Source organism: Daucus carota, chromosome 1 (genome assembly GCF_001625215.2).
Source record: "Daucus carota subsp. sativus chromosome 1, DH1 v3.0, whole genome shotgun sequence".
Classification (NCBI taxonomy): Eukaryota; Viridiplantae; Streptophyta; class Magnoliopsida; order Apiales; family Apiaceae; genus Daucus; species Daucus carota.
Window position 1 is genome coordinate 13,534,836 of NC_030381.2, and position 18,017 is coordinate 13,552,852.

Consider the following 18,017-nt stretch of genomic DNA (forward strand, 5'->3'; position numbering starts at 1 on the left):
CACACCAAAAAACGAATTAATCCTAGAGTCAGAGAGAGGCAGACGTTTTTCTCAAGGAGACAGCTAGGGTTTTGGGTTTTCGGAGCTTTAAGGAGAGGCACACCTTGGGAGATCGAAGGCCACACTTCGTCCAAGGAGAATCAAGGAATACAGTAGAAGACGTGGATTTGAATCGCTTGCGCCGTAGCGATTAAGGTTAATATTCTGTTCGAACTTTTAATTAGTATCATAAAACGCAGGACCAAGGTCCGATTGTTCCTACAAAAACAACTTGCAGCTTAATTCTAGACTCATTTGAATTTGAAAACAACTTGTAGTTTCATTTTTGGTTGTTTGAAATTGGAATCAACTTGTAGTTTCATTCTTGACTCGTTTGAGCTTGAAAACAACTTGTAGCTTTATTATTAACTAGATTGAAGTTGGAAACAACTTGTAGCTTCATTCCAGACTCGTTTGAAACTGAAGATTACTTGTAGCTTCATTTTCGGTTGTTTGAAATTGGAATCAACTTGTAGTTTCATTCTTGACTCGTTTGTGCACCGAAACAATTTTTAGCTTCATTATTGACTAGATTTAAGTTGGAAACAACTTGTAGCTTCATTTTTGGTTGTTTGAATTTTGAATCAACTTGTACCTTCATTCTTGACTCGTTTGAGCCTGAAAACAACTTATAGCTTCATTATTGACTAGATTGTAGTTGGAAACAGTTTGTAGTTTTATTCCAAACTCGTTTGAAATTGAAAACAACTTGTAGCTTCATTTTTGGTTGTTTGAAATTGGAATCAACTTGTAGTATTATTTTTGACTCGTTTGAGCTTGAAAACAACTTGTAGCTTTATTATTGACTAGATTGAAGTTGGAAACAACTTGGAGCTTCATTCCAGACTCATTTGAAGTTGAAAACAACTTGTAGCTTCATTTTCGGTTGTTTGAAATTGAAATCAACTTGTAGTTTCATTCTTGACTCGTTTGTGCACGGAAACATTTTTTAGCTTCATTATCGACTAGATTGAAGTTGGAAACAACTTGTAGATTCATTCCAAACTCGTTTGAAGTTTGAAACAACTTGTAGCTTCATTTTTGGTTGTTTGAAATTGGAATCAACTTGTAGTATTATTTTTGACTCGTTCGAGCTTGTAAACCACTTGGAGCTTCATTATTGACTACATTGAAGTTGAAAACAACTGGCAGCTTAATTCCAGACTCATTTGAAGTTGAAAACAACTTGTAGTTTCATTTTTGGTTGTTTGAAATTGGAATCAACTTGTAGTTTCATTCTTGACTCGTTTGAGCTTGAAAACAACTTGTAGCTTTATTATTAACTAGATTGAAGTTGGAAACAACTTGTAGCTTCATTCCAGACTCGTTTGAAACTGAAGATTACTTGTAGCTTCATTTTCGGTTGTTTGAAATTGGAATCAACTTGTAGTTTCATTCTTGACTCGTTTGTGCACCGAAACAATTTTTAGCTTCATTATTGACTAGATTTAAGTTGGAAACAACTTGTAGCTTCATTTTTGGTTGTTTGAATTTTGAATCAACTTGTACTTTCGTTCTTGACTCGTTTGAGCCTGAAAACAACTTGTAGCTTCATTATCGACTAGATTGTAGTTGGAAACAGTTTGTAGTTTTATTCCAAACTCGTTTGAAATTGAAAACAACTTGTAGCTTCATTTTTGGTTGTTTGAAATTGGAATCAACTTGTAGTATTATTTTTGACTCGTTTGAGCTTGAAAACAACTTGTAGCTTTATTATTGACTAGATTGAAGTTGGAAACAACTTGGAGCTTCATTCCAGACTCATTTGAAGTTGAAAACAACTTGTAGCTTCATTTTCGGTTGTTTGAAATTGGAATCAACTTGTAGTTTCATATTTGACTCGTTTGAGCTTGAAATCAACTTGTAGCTTTATTATTGACTATATTGAAGTGGGGAACAACTTGTAGCTTCATTCTAGACTCGTTTGAAATTGAAAATTACTTGTAGCTTCATTTTCGGTTGTTTTAAATTGGAATCAACTTGTAGTTTCATTCTTGACTCGTTTGTGCATGGAAACAATTTTTAGCTTCATTATCGACTAGATTGAAGTTGGAAACAACTTGCAGATTCATTCCAGACTCGTTTGAAGTTGAAAACAACTTGTAGCTTCTTTTTCGGTTGTTTGAAATTGGAATCAACTTGTAGTTTCATTCTTGACTCGTTTGAGCTTGAAAACAACTCGTGGCTTCATTTTTGGTTGTTTGAAATTGGAATCAACTTGTAGTATTATTTTTGACTCGTTTGAGCTTGTAAACCACTTAGGGCTTCATTATTGACTACATTGAAGTTGGAAACAACTTGCAGCTTAATTCCAGACTCATTTGAAGTTGAAAACAACTTGTAGTTTCATTTTTGGTTGTTTGAAATTGGAATCAACTTGTAGTTTTATTGTTGACTCGTTTGAGCTTGAAAACAACTTGTAGCTTCAATCCAGACTCGTTTGAAACGGAAAATTACTTGTAGCTTCATTTTCGGTTGTTTGAAATTGGAATCAACTTGTAGTTTCATTCTTGACTCGTTTGTGCACGGAAACATTTTTTAGCTTCATTATCGACTAGATTGAAGTTGGAAACAACTTGTAGATTCATTCCAAACTCGTTTGAAGTTTGAAACAACTTGTAGCTTCATTTTTGGTTGTTTGAAATTGGAATCAACTTGTAGTATTATTTTTGACTCGTTTGAGCTTGTAAACCACTTGGAGCTTCATTATTGACTACATTGAAGTTGAAAACAACTGGCAGCTTAATTCCAGACTCATTTGAAGTTGAAAACAACTTGTAGTTTCATTTTTGGTTGTTTGAAATTGGAATCAACTTGTAGTTTCATTCTTGACTCGTTTGAGCTTGAAAACAACTTGTAGCTTTATTATTAACTAGATTGAAGTTGGAAACAACTTGTAGCTTCATTCCAGACTCGTTTGAAACTGAAGATTACTTGTAGCTTCATTTTCGGTTGTTTGAAATTGGAATCAACTTGTAGTTTCATTCTTGACTCGTTTGTGCACCGAAACAATTTTTAGCTTCATTATTGACTAGATTTAAGTTGGAAACAACTTGTAGCTTCATTTTTGGTTGTTTGAATTTTGAATCAACTTGTACTTTCGTTCTTGACTCGTTTGAGCCTGAAAACAACTTGTAGCTTCATTATCGACTAGATTGTAGTTGGAAACAGTTTGTAGTTTTATTCCAAACTCGTTTGAAATTGAAAACAACTTGTAGCTTCATTTTTGGTTGTTTGAAATTGGAATCAACTTGTAGTATTATTTTTGACTCGTTTGAGCTTGAAAACAACTTGTAGCTTTATTATTGACTAGATTGAAGTTGGAAACAACTTGGAGCTTCATTCCAGACTCATTTGAAGTTGAAAACAACTTGTAGCTTCATTTTCGGTTGTTTGAAATTGGAATCAACTTGTAGTTTCATATTTGACTCGTTTGAGCTTGAAATCAACTTGTAGCTTTATTATTGACTATATTGAAGTGGGGAACAACTTGTAGCTTCATTCTAGACTCGTTTGAAACTGAAAATTACTTGTAGCTTCATTTTCGGTTGTTTTAAATTGGAATCAACTTGTAGTTTCATTCTTGACTCGTTTGTGCATGGAAACAATTTTTAGCTTCATTATCGACTAGATTGAAGTTGGAAACAACTTGCAGATTCATTCCAGACTCGTTTGAAGTTGAAAACAACTTGTAGCTTCTTTTTCGGTTGTTTGAAATTGGAATCAACTTGTAGTTTCATTCTTGACTCGTTTGAGCTTGAAAACAACTCGTGGCTTCATTTTTGGTTGTTTGAAATTGGAATCAACTTGTAGTATTATTTTTGACTCGTTTGAGCTTGTAAACCACTTAGGGCTTCATTATTGACTACATTGAAGTTGGAAACAACTTGCAGCTTAATTCCAGACTCATTTGAAGTTGAAAACAACTTGTAGTTTCATTTTTGGTTGTTTGAAATTGGAATCAACTTGTAGTTTTATTGTTGACTCGTTTGAGCTTGAAAACAACTTGTAGCTTCAATCCAGACTCGTTTGAAACGGAAAATTACTTGTAGCTTCATTTTCGGTTGTTTGAAATTGGAATCAACTTGTAGTTTCATTCTTGACTCGTTTGTGCACGGAAACATTTTTTAGCTTCATTATCGACTAGATTGAAGTTGGAAACAACTTGTAGATTCATTCCAAACTCGTTTGAAGTTTGAAACAACTTGTAGCTTCATTTTTGGTTGTTTGAAATTGGAATCAACTTGTAGTATTATTTTTGACTCGTTTGAGCTTGTAAACCACTTGGAGCTTCATTATTGACTACATTGAAGTTGAAAACAACTGGCAGCTTAATTCCAGACTCATTTGAAGTTGAAAACAACTTGTAGTTTCATTTTTGGTTGTTTGAAATTGGAATCAACTTGTAGTTTCATTCTTGACTCGTTTGAGCTTGAAAACAACTTGTAGCTTTATTATTAACTAGATTGAAGTTCGAAACAACTTGTAGCTTCATTCCAGACTCGTTTGAAACTGAAAATTACTTGTAGCATCATTTTCGGTTGTTTGAAATTGGAATCAACTTGTAGTTTCATTCTTGACTCGTTTGTGCACTGAAACAATTTTTAGCTTCATTATTGACTAGATTTAAGTTGGAAACAACTTGTAGCTTCATTTTTGGTTGTTTGAATTTTGAATCAACTTGTACTTTCATTCTTGACTCGTTTGAGCCTGAAAACAACTTGTAGTTTCATTATTGACTAGATTGTAGTTGGAAACAGTTTGTAGTTTTATTCCAAACTCGTTTGAAATTGAAAACAACTTGTAGCTTCATTTTTGGTTGTTTGAAATTGGAATCAAATTGTAGTATTATTTTTGATTCGTTTGAGCTTGTAAACCACTTAGAGCTTCATTATTGACTAAATTGAAGTTGGAAACAACTTGCAGCTTAATTACAGCCTCATTTGAAGTTGAAAACAACTTGTAGTTTCATTTTCGGTTGGTTTAAATTGGAATCAACTTGTAGTTTCATTCTTGACTTGTTTGTGCACGGAAACATTTTTTAGCTTCATTATCGACTAGATTGAAGTTGGAAACAACATGGAGATTCATTCCAGACTCGTTTGAAGTTTGAAACAACTTGAAGCTTCATTTTTGGTTGTTTGAAATTGGAATCAACTTGTAGTATTATTTTTGACTCGTTTGAGCTTGTAAACCACTTGGAGGTTCATTATTGACTACATTGAAGTTGAAAACAACTTGCAGCTTAATTCCAGACTCATTTGAAGTTGAAAACAACTTGTAGTTTCATTTTTGGTTGTTTGAAATTGGAATCAACTTGTAGTTTCATTCTTGACTCGTTTGAGCTTGAAAACAACTTGTAGCTTTATTATTAACTAGATTGAAGTTGGAAACAACTTGTAGCTTCATTCCAGACTCGTTTGAAACTGAAATTTACTTGTAGCTTCATTTTCGGTTGTTTGAAATTGGAATCAACTTGTAGTTTCATTCTTGACTCGTTTGTGCACGGAAACAATTTTTAGCTTCATTATTGACTAGATTGAAGTTGGAAACAACTTGTAGATTCATTCCAGACTCGTTTGAAGTTTGAAACAACTTGTAGCTTCATTTTTGGTTGTTGGAAATTGGAATCAACTTGTAGTATTATTTTTGATTCGTTTGAGCTTGTAAACCACTTAGAGCTTCATTATTGACTACATTGAAGTTGAAAACAACTTGCAGCTTAATTCTAGACTCATTTGAAGTTGAAAACAACTTGTAGTTTCATTTTTGGTTGTTTGAAATTGGAATCAACTTGTAGTTTCATTCTTGACTCGTTTGAGCTTGAAAACAACTTGTAGCTTTATTATTAACTAGATTGAAGTTGGAAACAACTTGTAGCTTCATTCCAGACTCGTTTGAAACTGAAGATTACTTGTAGCTTCATTTTCGGTTGTTTGAAATTGGAATCAACTTGTAGTTTCATTCTTGACTCGTTTGTGCACCGAAACAATTTTTAGCTTCATTATTGACTAGATTTAAGTTGGAAACAACTTGTAGCTTCATTTTTGGTTGTTTGAATTTTGAATCAACTTGTTGATAAGTGGTATTTATACACACTTATAGGCCTTCATTTCCACTTAAATTGGTTGGTTGTACTTAAGTGTTTAGTGTCTTTTGATGTGTTTTTAGTGTTTTTCTGTGCAGGTCACGAGTTGAGGTGATGAAGTGATTTTCTATCATTTTAGGTTGTTTTTGGTGCATTATTTGCAAGAATAGAGATTTGTGGATTCATCACGACTTGGGATTTTGTGGGTACATCTTCTACAAACCCTCACGAGAACACACTCGTCCACTAGAGCTATCTAGGGGTTTAAAGGGCTTGTTGCATGTGCTAAATGCAACCGTGATCACCTACGGAAGTGGTACTAGAGCGAGGAAGGGCATGCACGCGAGAACGAGCTAAAAAACGAAGAAACGGGCTGCCAGTGGCAGACAGTAGCGCGCCCGCGCTAAAGCTTAGCGCGCCCGCGCTAGCTACTGTCCCCACTAGCGCGCCTGCGCTAGTTTAGCGCGGCCGCGCCCAGCAGAAGTGTCCCGGGCCGATTTTTGAAGCTTTTCCGATGGATTTTAGCAGCGGTCGAGGCCCGGTTGACTTGGTCAATGCACTTTATTTTCTCATGTGTAAAACCCTAGCCTTATTGGTATCGTAGAATATAGGATTATAGTTTTATCAGTTTTCTCTCTTGTAATCAAGCACATTATCAGTTTTGTATTGGATCGTTCTTCGCGAGGAAGTGACAGTTTCGAGCGAGATCGTGAACATCAAATCTGTAACGTTGTGTTCTTTATTATTAATTCAAGTACTTTTATTCCGTTTAATTCTCGTAGTTTATTTATCATGTTTTCATTAGAACCCATGATGTCGATTAGTTCGATTATGAACTAACCGCCTTCATGGGATTCTAATGGACTTATCGATGTAGTCTAGTAAAGAATATTAATTGCTGATTTTGCGACGTACATTGATTTCTTTGCATGAGCCGTGCTTATTCTTCTTAGGAGCGTAGCTAACTTCTAAGTTGTTTGTTAATTCTTTCTGAAGCGAGAGTGGATGATTGAATTTAGAACTATGCCATGTAAACATAGGATTATGTGAATGAAACATAATTTGTGGTAGACTTGAACTATTTTTATCACCCTGTGTAATCACGATAGACGACTTGCTTTTAAACCTCTCTGCTTACACTACCGCTATAGAGATATAGGGTCTGAGCTTTGTTGGTGTCCATGAGATTTCTGTCTTAATTGTGGATTTTGATTGGTATGATATGTGTGCAACGAGAGTTGGCATGTATTACTTTCGTGTTGTCTGATTAGGATCAACAGTCGCATGCTTATCAGTAATTTCAATTCTAGATGAATTCGATAATGAAGTTAGAATCCCATGTGTTTTCCTATTCTGAATTTGATTAGTAAATTTAGTTATTAGTATAAAAGAACACATCCTTGTTAATTGTCTTAGCAGTGAAAATTACTCATACAATGTTGCATAGGTGCGTATTCTTAATTCACCAGTCTCTGTGGGAACGAACAAATATATTACTTGTGATCACGTGCGCTTGCGTGTAGATTTTTGCGAACAAGTTTTTGGCGCCGCTGCCGGGGACTCGGTGTTAATTAATTTAGTTTATGTACTTGTCATCAGTGTGCATTAAAATTCACTGACTAGGATTCTATTCTCTTCTCACTTTTCTTCTTTTCTTTATTTCAGGTACTTGAGTCGCGTTTATGCTAACACGTTCTAAAGCTCGTAAGGAAGCAATTGATTCATCTTCTTCTTCTGATTCTGAAACAATGACAGAACCTGAAGCACAACCAGACAGTAAGGCATTGAAGGATTTCTCTATGCCAAAGATCGATGATATCCAGTCAAGCATTGTCAGGCCTGCAATCGCAGCCAATGCCTTTGAAATCAAACCAGGAACTATTCAAATGGTCCAGAACTCGGTACAGTTTGGGGGTTCTCCTACTGAAGACCCTAATATGCATATACGTAATTTTATAGAGATCTGTGACACTTTCAAATTTAATGGAGTTTCTGATGATGCTGTGAAGCTAAGGCTTTTTCCATTTTCACTGAGAGATAAGGCTAAGGGATGGTTGCATTCTTTACCATCTGGTTCTATTACTACATGGGAAGATCTAGCTCAGAAATTTCTCACTAAATTCTTCCCCATGGCAAAGACTGCTGCACTACGAAATGCTCTATCTCAATTCTCTCAGCAATTAGGAGAAACATTCTGTGAAGCCTGGGAGCGATATAAGGAGATGCTAAGGAAGTGTCCCCATCATGGCATGCCGGATTGGATGCAAATAAACTGTTTCTATAATGGTCTTGGACCTCAATCCAGACCTATGCTTGATGCTGCTTCTGGAGGTGCGCTATGGGCTAAAAGTTATGAAGAAGCTTATGATCTTATTGAAATGATGGCTGCTAATGAATATCAGAACCCTACTCAAAGACTTACTCAAGGGAAGGTAGCCGGAGTTCTTGATCTTGACACCTCTACAGCTATTGCTGCTCAACTTAAGGCTCTCACGATGAAAGTCGATTCTCTGGCTAACCAAGGAATTCAACAGCCAATCTCAATTTGCGAATTATGTGCTGGTACTCACTCTACTGATCGGTGTGCCATTTCTAGTGAATCAGCACAATTTGTGAGCAACTTTCAGAGAGGTCAACAGCCTGCTCCAGCTACTTACCATCCTAACAACCGAAATCATCCGAATTTCAGCTGGAGTAATAATCAGGGTTATAATCAGCCTCAACAAGGATTTCAACAGGGACCTAAACAGTATAGTCAGGCTGGAACTTCACAACAGTATGCACCTAAACAGCCATATCACCCTCCGGGATTTCAGAATCATGGGCAATCAGCTAACGAAAGGACTGACATGGAAGAACTAAGACTCATGTACAAGAGTCAGGCAGTAACTTTAAAAGCCTTGGAGACACAAGTCGGTCAGTTAGCTAATGCTTTATTAAGCAGACCACAGGGGAATCTCCCTAGTGATACAGAGGTACCAGGTAAGAGGGACCCTAAAGAGCAAGTCCAATCCATTACGCTGAGATCTGGAAAAACTACAACAGGGCCAACCTCAACATTAGTACAAGATCAGGATGATGAACCGCAAGAAATTCCAGTAGAACTTCCTTCGAATACAATTGGCATAAAACCTAATGTTGAAATGGATAGGGCTATCCCTGCAGCTGCTCCGGTGTCAAAGCCATTATATCCACCACCTCCGTTTCCAAGGAGGTTGAAGAAACAGCAGCTGGATAAGCAATTTGGTAAATTCCTTGAGGTTTTCAAAAAGCTTCACATCAACATTCCATTTGCAGAAGCACTCGAGCAAATGCCTAGCTATGCCAGATTCATGAAGGGTATTCTTTCAAAAAAGCTAAAGCTCGAAGAATTAGAGACAGTGGCACTAACAGAGGAATGTAGTGCTGTACTTCAACAGAAATTACCACCTAAGCTGAAAGATCCGGGAAGCTTCACTATCCCTTGCACTATTGGGGAGTTCTCTTTTGATAAGTGTCTGTGCGACTTGGGAGCTAGCATCAATCTGATGCCTCTATCTATCTTCACACAACTTGGCCTGCCAGAGCTCAAGCCGACAAACATGTCTTTACAGCTGGCTGATCGTTCGATCACATATCCGAGGGGTATAATTGAACATGTGCTGGTCAAGGTTGATAAATTAATATTTCCAGCCGACTTCGTGATTCTTGATTTTGAAGAAGACAAAAGAATTCCTATCATCTTGGGTAGACCCTTTTTAGCCACCGGGCAAACTTTGATCGATGTCCAAAAAGGGGAACTTACAATGAGAATACAAGATCAGACGGTCACGTTCAACGTATTCAATGCGATGAAATTACCAACTGATGAGGAATCTTGTTTCAGTATGGATGTACTTGATACTACGGCAGAAGCTAATAGCCAGCGGGTTTTACAGAATGATGTATTGGAAGCAATCCTTACCAATGATGAGGAATTGGACAGTGAAGAAGAATTGGAAGAACTCCATCATCTTAACTCATCACCTTGGCGAAGGAATTTTGAACCACCTGTCGAATATCTTGGCTTGGAGGAACAAAAGGAAGATCATAAACCACTACAACCATCAGTGATCGAAGCACCTAAACTTGAACTTAAACCGCTACCGGATCACTTGAGGTATGCTTTTCTTGGTGAAGGTTCTACTCTTCCTGTTATTATTGCAGCTAACTTGTCAGGTGAGGAAGAGGAAAAACTTTTGAGGGTGCTAAGGGAATTCAAAACAGCAATTGGTTGGACTATAGCTGATATCAAGGGAATCAGTCCATCCTTTTGTCAACACAAAATTCTCATTGAAGAAGGAAGCAAACCTTCAGTGGAACAACAGAGAAGGTTAAATCCTATCATGAAGGAGGTTGTAAAGAAAGAGATTCTTAAATGGCTCGATGCAGGTATCATATATCCAATTTCAGATAGCTCATGGGTGAGTCCAGTACAATGTGTGCCTAAGAATGGAGGCATGACAGTAGTAGCCAACGAAAAAGGGGAACTCATCTCAACTAGAACTGTCACTGGTTGGAGGATTTGCATGGACTACAGAAAGCTGAATAAAGCTACAAGGAAGGATCACTTCCCTCTGCCTTTTATTGATCAGATGCTTGACAGGTTGGCTGGTCATGAATTCTATTGCCTGTTGGATGGGTATTCTGGCTATAATCAGATTGCTATTTCTCCGGAGGATCAAGAAAAGACAACCTTTACATGCCCTTATGGTACATTTGCATTCCGAAGAGTACCTTTTGGCTTATGCGGTGCACCAGCCACTTTTCAAAGGTGCATGATGGCAATATTCTCAGAGATGATCGGCATCAATGTGGAGGTATTCATGGACGATTTTTCTGTATTTGGAACATCTTATGACGAATGCCTCACGAATCTGAGAATGGTTCTTAAGCGCTGTGTGGAAACTAATCTGATTCTCAATTGGGAAAAATGCCATTTCATGGTGCAAGAAGGAATCATATTGGGACATAAAGTATCTGCCAAGGGACTGGAAGTTGATAAAGCGAAGGTGGAAACAATTAAAAATCTTCCTCCACCACTCTCGGTTAAGGGCATCCGAAGCTTCCTTGGTCATGCAGGTTTCTATCGGAGGTTCATCAAGGACTTCTCAAAAATTTCCAAACCTCTTTGCAATCTGTTAGAGAAAGACATTCCATTCAAATTTGATGAGGAGTGCTTGGAAGCATTTGAATTTTTGAAAAAGAAGTTGACATCAGCACCTATCATCACTGCACCTGATTGGAGTAAACCATTCGAATTGATGTGTGATGCCAGTGATTATGCTGTAGGAGCTGTACTGGGCCAGCGTACAAGTAACGTGTTTCATGTTATCTACTACGCCAGCAAAACTTTAAATGATGCACAGTTGAACTACACAACTACAGAAAAAGAACTTCTAGCTATTGTCTTTAGCTTTGAGAAGTTCAGGTCTTATCTTCTTGGAACAAAAGTAGTGGTATACACTGATCATGCAGCCATTCGGTATCTCATTTCAAAGAAGGATTCTAAGCCAAGACTAATTCGTTGGGTTCTATTACTCCAAGAATTTGATGTGGAAATTAAAGATCGGAAAGGCACAGAAAATCAGGTAGCGGATCATTTATCCCGACTAGAAGATCATAGCAAACAAACTACCGACAGTATTCTAATTAATGAATTCTTCCCAGATGAACAGTTGTTTGGGGCTGAGGCCGAAGAACCATGGTTTGCTGACATTGTAAATTATCTGGTGAGTAAGGTCATTCCTCCAGAATTCTCTTATGCTCAACGCAAGAAATTCCTTCACGATGTGAAATGGTATATTTGGGATGAACCCTTTTTGTTTAAACAAGGAGTCGATCAAATTCTCAGACGGTGTATCCCTAATAATGAAGTTGAGGGAGTTTTGCGCGAGTGCCATTCCACTGGTTATGGAGGCCATTATAGCGGAGAGAAGACAGCAAATAGGGTACTTCAAGCAGGTTTTTACTGGCCAACTCTGTTTAAAGATGCTCATCAGTTTGTGTTGGGTTGCGATCGATGTCAACGTACAGGTAATATTTCTAGGAGGAATGAAATGCCTCTTAAAATGCTTTTGGAAGTCGAAATATTTGATGTTTGGGGTATTGACTTTATGGGACCGTTCGTTTCGTCTTGCAACAACCAGTATATTCTATTAGCAGTTGATTATGTGTCTAAATGGGTGGAGGTGAAAGCCTTACCTACAAATGATGCTAAGGTGGTCTTGCAATTTCTTCAAAAACAAATCTTTACCCGTTTCGGAGTCCCTAGAGTCATTATCAGTGATGAAGGCTCTCATTTCTGCAATCGGAAATTCACAACCTTGATGACGAGGTATAATATCAATCACCGGGTTGCTACTGCTTATCATCCTCAAACGAATGGTCAAGCTGAAGTGTCTAACAGAGAGATCAAACGCATATTAGAGAAGGTGGTTAACCCTTCTAGGAAAGACTGGTCCTTGCGATTAGACGAGGCTGCTTGGGCTTATCGAACAGCTTACAAAACACCATTGGGTACTTCTCCATTTCAGTTAGTGTTTGGGAAAGCTTGCCACTTACCAGTAGAGTTGGAACATAAAGCTTATTGGGCACTAAAGAAGTTGAATTTCGACTTACAATTAGCTGGAGAGAAACGCATGATGCAACTCAATGAGTTGGAGGAGTTCCGCCTCCGTGCTTATGAAAATAACAAACTCTACAAAGAGAAGGTGAAAAGATTGCATGATCAGCGGTTGATACAAAAATCTTTTGTAGTAGGACAATTGGTTCTATTGTATAACTCTCGGTTGAAGCTGTTTCCAGGGAAACTCAAGTCACGCTGGTCGGGACCGTTTACAGTCAAGACGGTATTCCCCCACGGTGCGTTAGAAATCTATGCAAAATCACCGGATGAATCATTTAAGGTTAATGGTCAACGGTTGAAACCTTACTTTGGCGGAAATGTGAATCGTGAGGTACAAACCACGATTCTTCAATCGGAATTGGATTAATTCTGGACTTCACGTCGAGCTAACGACGTTAAACAAGCGCTTCGTGGGAGGCAACCCACGCATTGGAACCATGTTGTACCGTTGTAAACCCCAAAACGCAAAAAACGAGAAATTTCGGCCCTGGGTGACAGACACTAGCGCGCCCGCGCTAGTGTCTAGCGCGCCCGCGCTAAGTTGCTCAGCGCGCCCGCGCTGCACTTAGCGCGCCCGCGCTACTGTCTGCCCAGAAGTCGTTTTTCTCACAAAAAAATATTTTCTTTTCGTTTTTTAAAGCCCACAATCCTAATTTTGCATGCCTAGCCCGAAATATATCCTCCATAACCCTAACTCAGCTCTCAAAATCCTATATAAACACAAAACCCATCTCCAATTCCTATTCTAATTCTATAAACCCTACATATATATATACACATCCATACACACAACCACCATCAAATCTCTCAAACCCACCACACATAAACCTCTTGCAACTCTAAATCTCTATCAATGGCACCCAAAAGAGCCCGAAGAACACAAGGACCAAGCACCCAAGCCCCTACATCTAGCGATTCTTCCTCGATGGGTGAGGTTGAATTCACCTCCGATGGTGCACGAAACGAGTTTCAATGGCTTATGAATAAGTCGATAGTCAAGGAGAGGGGATTCTTACCCACGGCGGAAGATGGTGATCTCTTGAAGATGATTCAAGAAAGGGGATGGGAGTCTTTTTGCGAGGCTCCGGAGGCGGTTCCCTTGGCCATTATTCGCGAGTTCTATGCTAATGCCAAGGAGAATCGCGATGGGTTCACGGTGGTGCGAGGACTCCGTGTGGATTATAGTGCGGAGGCAATCCGTAGAGTGATTGGGGGGCGTGCCAAGCGCCGTAATGAAGAAGATTGGGTTGTTGAGAGGATCGGGCGTGCCAAACGCCGGTTTGACGATGATCCGGTTGATCTTGAGCGGTTGGTGTATGATATGTGTGTGCCGGATACGAATTGGAAGATGACAGCACCTCCTTTGCCGGCACATGTTTCTTTTCCGGCAGCCGCTTTGAACTGGTATGCGAAGGCGTGGAACGCCTTCATCTGTGCTAACATCATGCCATCTTCACATGGGCATGAGGTGACGGTGGATAGAGCTATTCTGCTCTTTGGGATTGTCTCGGGCAAGTATATTGATCTGGGACATGTTATTCATCAGGGGATTCTTAGGTTCTTACAGGGAGGAACCACTGGTGCCATTCCGTACGGCACAATTGTTACGAAGCTCTGTCGATCAAGCGGTGTTCGTTGGCCAGCCAACGAGCAATTACAGTTGCCAGCAGCACCTATTGATCATTCGGCGATCAGCCGGATGACGGAGTGGGAAGGAGCCGTTCCTCACCCTCGAGGACTCGGTTACATATATGATGAGATGCCAGGGGGACGTCCAGGATTTATTAGGAGGGAGCGTACTAGAGCTTCTGGAGCTGGTACTTCACAGACGGAGAGGAGCTCCGAGCCTATGGGAGATGTTCATTATCGCCGACTAGCGAGACGGATGGACACTATGCATGACATCCACCAGAGGTTTGCATTTGACTTGACACAAGCTCTTGGTAATGCTTTTCAGGCACAGGGGGTCACAGTTCAGTGGCCAGGATTCGGAGCAGGGACCTGATTCACCTCCAGCAGAGGAGGGGGAGGACTCGGACTCCGAGTAGGTATGTGGGTGCTCTAGCCTTTTTATCACTTTCAATGGGGACATTGAAAATTTTAAGTTTGGGGGTGGTAATCTAAGGAAGAGCATATTATTATAATGTAGTTTATTATTGCATGTGTTAGTTAGTTCATGTAGTTCACGTTTATTTTATTTTGCTTTGATTATTTCTCACGTTTTTTTTATTTTTCTTTTTCTCATGTTTTTCCTATTTTTCTCATTTTTTTATTTTACATGTTTAGTGGTAATTGTCGTAGTTAGTATCACGAGCATTTGCATGAATTATGAAGTTAAGCCAAGTTAATTGCCTATGATGAGTTATGTGCGTAGTTCTTGATTAGTAGTTTCAATTGCAATGCTAGGTTAGTACTTGGAAATTGCTTGTGTTGGAAATTGTAATTCACATATGTTCTTGAGATAGGATTTAGACGAAATTCCATGAATTCTAGGATTGAATTGAGCATCCTTCAGCTTAGGTCTGTAATTCTTAAGTTTGGGGGAACTGAGGAGTAGATATACCTTTCTAAAAAAAAAAAAATAGTAGTAAATAAATTCACTAAAAAAATAAGTGGTAGAATTAACTAGGTTGAGCTCATTGGTACTCGAGTAATTAAGTCTGAGGGGACTTTGTGCCTAACAACCTAAAGCCCTTCGTGGTTTGGGATTGTTGACCCAACGCTCGCTACATGGGTACTAGTGCATAAATCTTTAGGGATCTCAACCATTGCACAGTTAAATAAACCACTAGAATAGAGTGAATAATTGGTGTGTGAAGTCTTGTGGTGTTCGTATAACGCATTTACACTGCGAAGCGCTCTGACCTTAGACCAAGCAATTAATCACCAATAAAAAGAAAAAAAAATAGTGAATAAAATAGAAGGGTGTGGACATTCTTTGGGACCTTGGCTTTTAGTTGGACTTGAGTGACGGGGTGTTAGTTTTAAACTTTTACGATTCTTGATGGGGATTCTGTGGGAGTAGTAGTTTTTGTCTTGTCTCAATAAAAAAGCATGCTTGCACACATTGGCACTCCACACTTGTAAATAGAAGAGTAATTGACTTAGTAGCGAGAGAGATGAAATTCGAGAACATTAGCACAATCTGAGGTATTATAATTGGCAAGGCAATTACTTCATAGTTTACTCATTCATCACGTAGTTGCATTCATGCATTGCATTGTATTATTGTATAGTGTCGTTGACGCTTGAGGACAAGCATCAGTTTAAGTTTGGGGGTGTGATAAGTGGTATTTATACACACTTATAGGCCTTCATTTCCACTTAAATTGGTTGGTTGTACTTAAGTGTTTAGTGTCTTTTGATGTGTTTTTAGTGTTTTTCTGTGCAGGTCACGAGTTGAGGTGATGAAGTGATTTTCTATCATTTTAGGTTGTTTTTGGTGCATTATTTGCAAGAATAGAGATTTGTGGATTCATCACGACTTGGGATTTTGTGGGTACATCTTCTACAAACCCTCACGAGAACACACTCGTCCACTAGAGCTATCTAGGGGTTTAAAGGGCTTGTTGCATGTGCTAAATGCAACCGTGATCACCTACGAAAGTGGTACTAGAGCGAGGAAGGGCATGCACGCGAGAACGAGCTAAAAAACGAAGAAACGGGCTGCCAGTGGCAGACAGTAGCGCGCCCACGCTAAAGCTTAGCGCGCCCGCGCTAGCTACTGTCCCCACTAGCGCGCCTGCGCTAGTTTAGCGCGGCCGCGCCCAGCAGAAGTGTCCCGGGCCGATTTTTGAAGCTTTTCCGATGGATTTTAGCAGCGGTCGAGGCCCGGTTGACTTGGTCAATGCACTTTATTTTCTCATGTGTAAAACCCTAGCCTTATTGGTATCGTAGAATATGGGATTATAGTTTTATCAGTTTTCTCTCTTGTAATCAAGCACATTATCAGTTTTGTATTGGATCGTTCTTCGCGAGGAAGTGACAGTTTCGAGCGAGATCGTGAACATCAAATCTGTAACGTTGTGTTCTTTATTATTAATTCAAGTACTTTTATTCCGTTTAATTCTCGTAGTTTATTTATCATGTTTTCATTAGAACCCATGATGTCGATTAGTTCGATTATGAACTAACCGCCTTCATGGGATTCTAATGGACTTATCGATGTAGTCTAGTAAAGAATATTAATTGCTGATTTTGCGACGTACATTGATTTCTTTGCATGAGCCGTGCTTATTTTTCTTAGGAGCGTAGCTAACTTCTAAGTTGTTTGTTAATTCTTTCTGAAGCGAGAGTGGATGATTGAATTTAGAACTATGCCATGTAAACATAGGATTATGTGAATGAAACATAATTTGTGGTAGACTTGAACTATTTTTATCACCCTGTGTAATCACGATAGACGACTTGCTTTTAAACCTCTCTGCTTACACTACCGCTATAGAGATATAGGGTCTGAGCTTTATTGGTGTCCATGAGATTTCTGTCTTAATTGTGGATTTTGATTGGTATGATATGTGTGCAACGAGAGTTGGCATGTATTACTTTCGTGTTGTCTGATTAGGATCAACAGTCGCATGCTTATCAGTAATTTCAATTCTAGATGAATTCGATAATGAAGTTAGAATCCCATGTGTTTTCCTATTCTGAATTTGATTAGTAAATTTAGTTATTAGTATAAAAGAACACATCCTTGTTAATTGTCTTAGTAGTGAAAATTACTCATACATTGTTGCATAGGTGCGTATTCTTAATTCACCAGTCTCTGTGGGAACGAACAAATATATTACTTGTGATCACGTGCGCTTGCGTGTAGATTTTTGCGAACACTTGTACCTTCATTCTTGACTCGTTTGAGCCTGAAAACAACTTGTAGCTTCATTATTGACTAGATTGTAGTTGGAAACAGTTTGTAGTTTTATTCCAAACTCGTTTGAAATTGAAAACAACTTGTAGCTTCATTTTTGGTTGTTTGAAATTGGAATCAACTTGTAGTATTATTTTTGACTCGTTTGAGCTTGAAAACAACTTGTAGCTTTATTATTGACTAGATTGAAGTTGGAAACAACTTGGAGCTTCATTCCAGACTCATTTGAAGTTGAAAACAACTTGTAGCTTCATTTTCAGTTGTTTGAAATTGGAATCAACTTGTAGTTTCATTCTTGACTCGTTTGTGCACGAAAACATTTTTTAGCTTCATTATCGACTAGATTGAAGTTGGAAACAACTTGTAGATTCATTCCA

The 18,017-nt window shown here is 38.6% G+C and overlaps 1 non-coding gene across 1 annotated transcript; it reads right to left on the reverse strand.

The window, feature by feature from the left end:
• Positions 1-8,271: 8,271 nt before the first annotated feature.
• Positions 8,272-8,378, reverse strand: LOC135150018 (small nucleolar RNA R71). Its single transcript, XR_010288373.1, has one exon. It is a non-coding gene; the product is annotated as a small nucleolar RNA R71 (small nucleolar RNA).
• Positions 8,379-18,017: the final 9,639 nt, after the last annotated feature.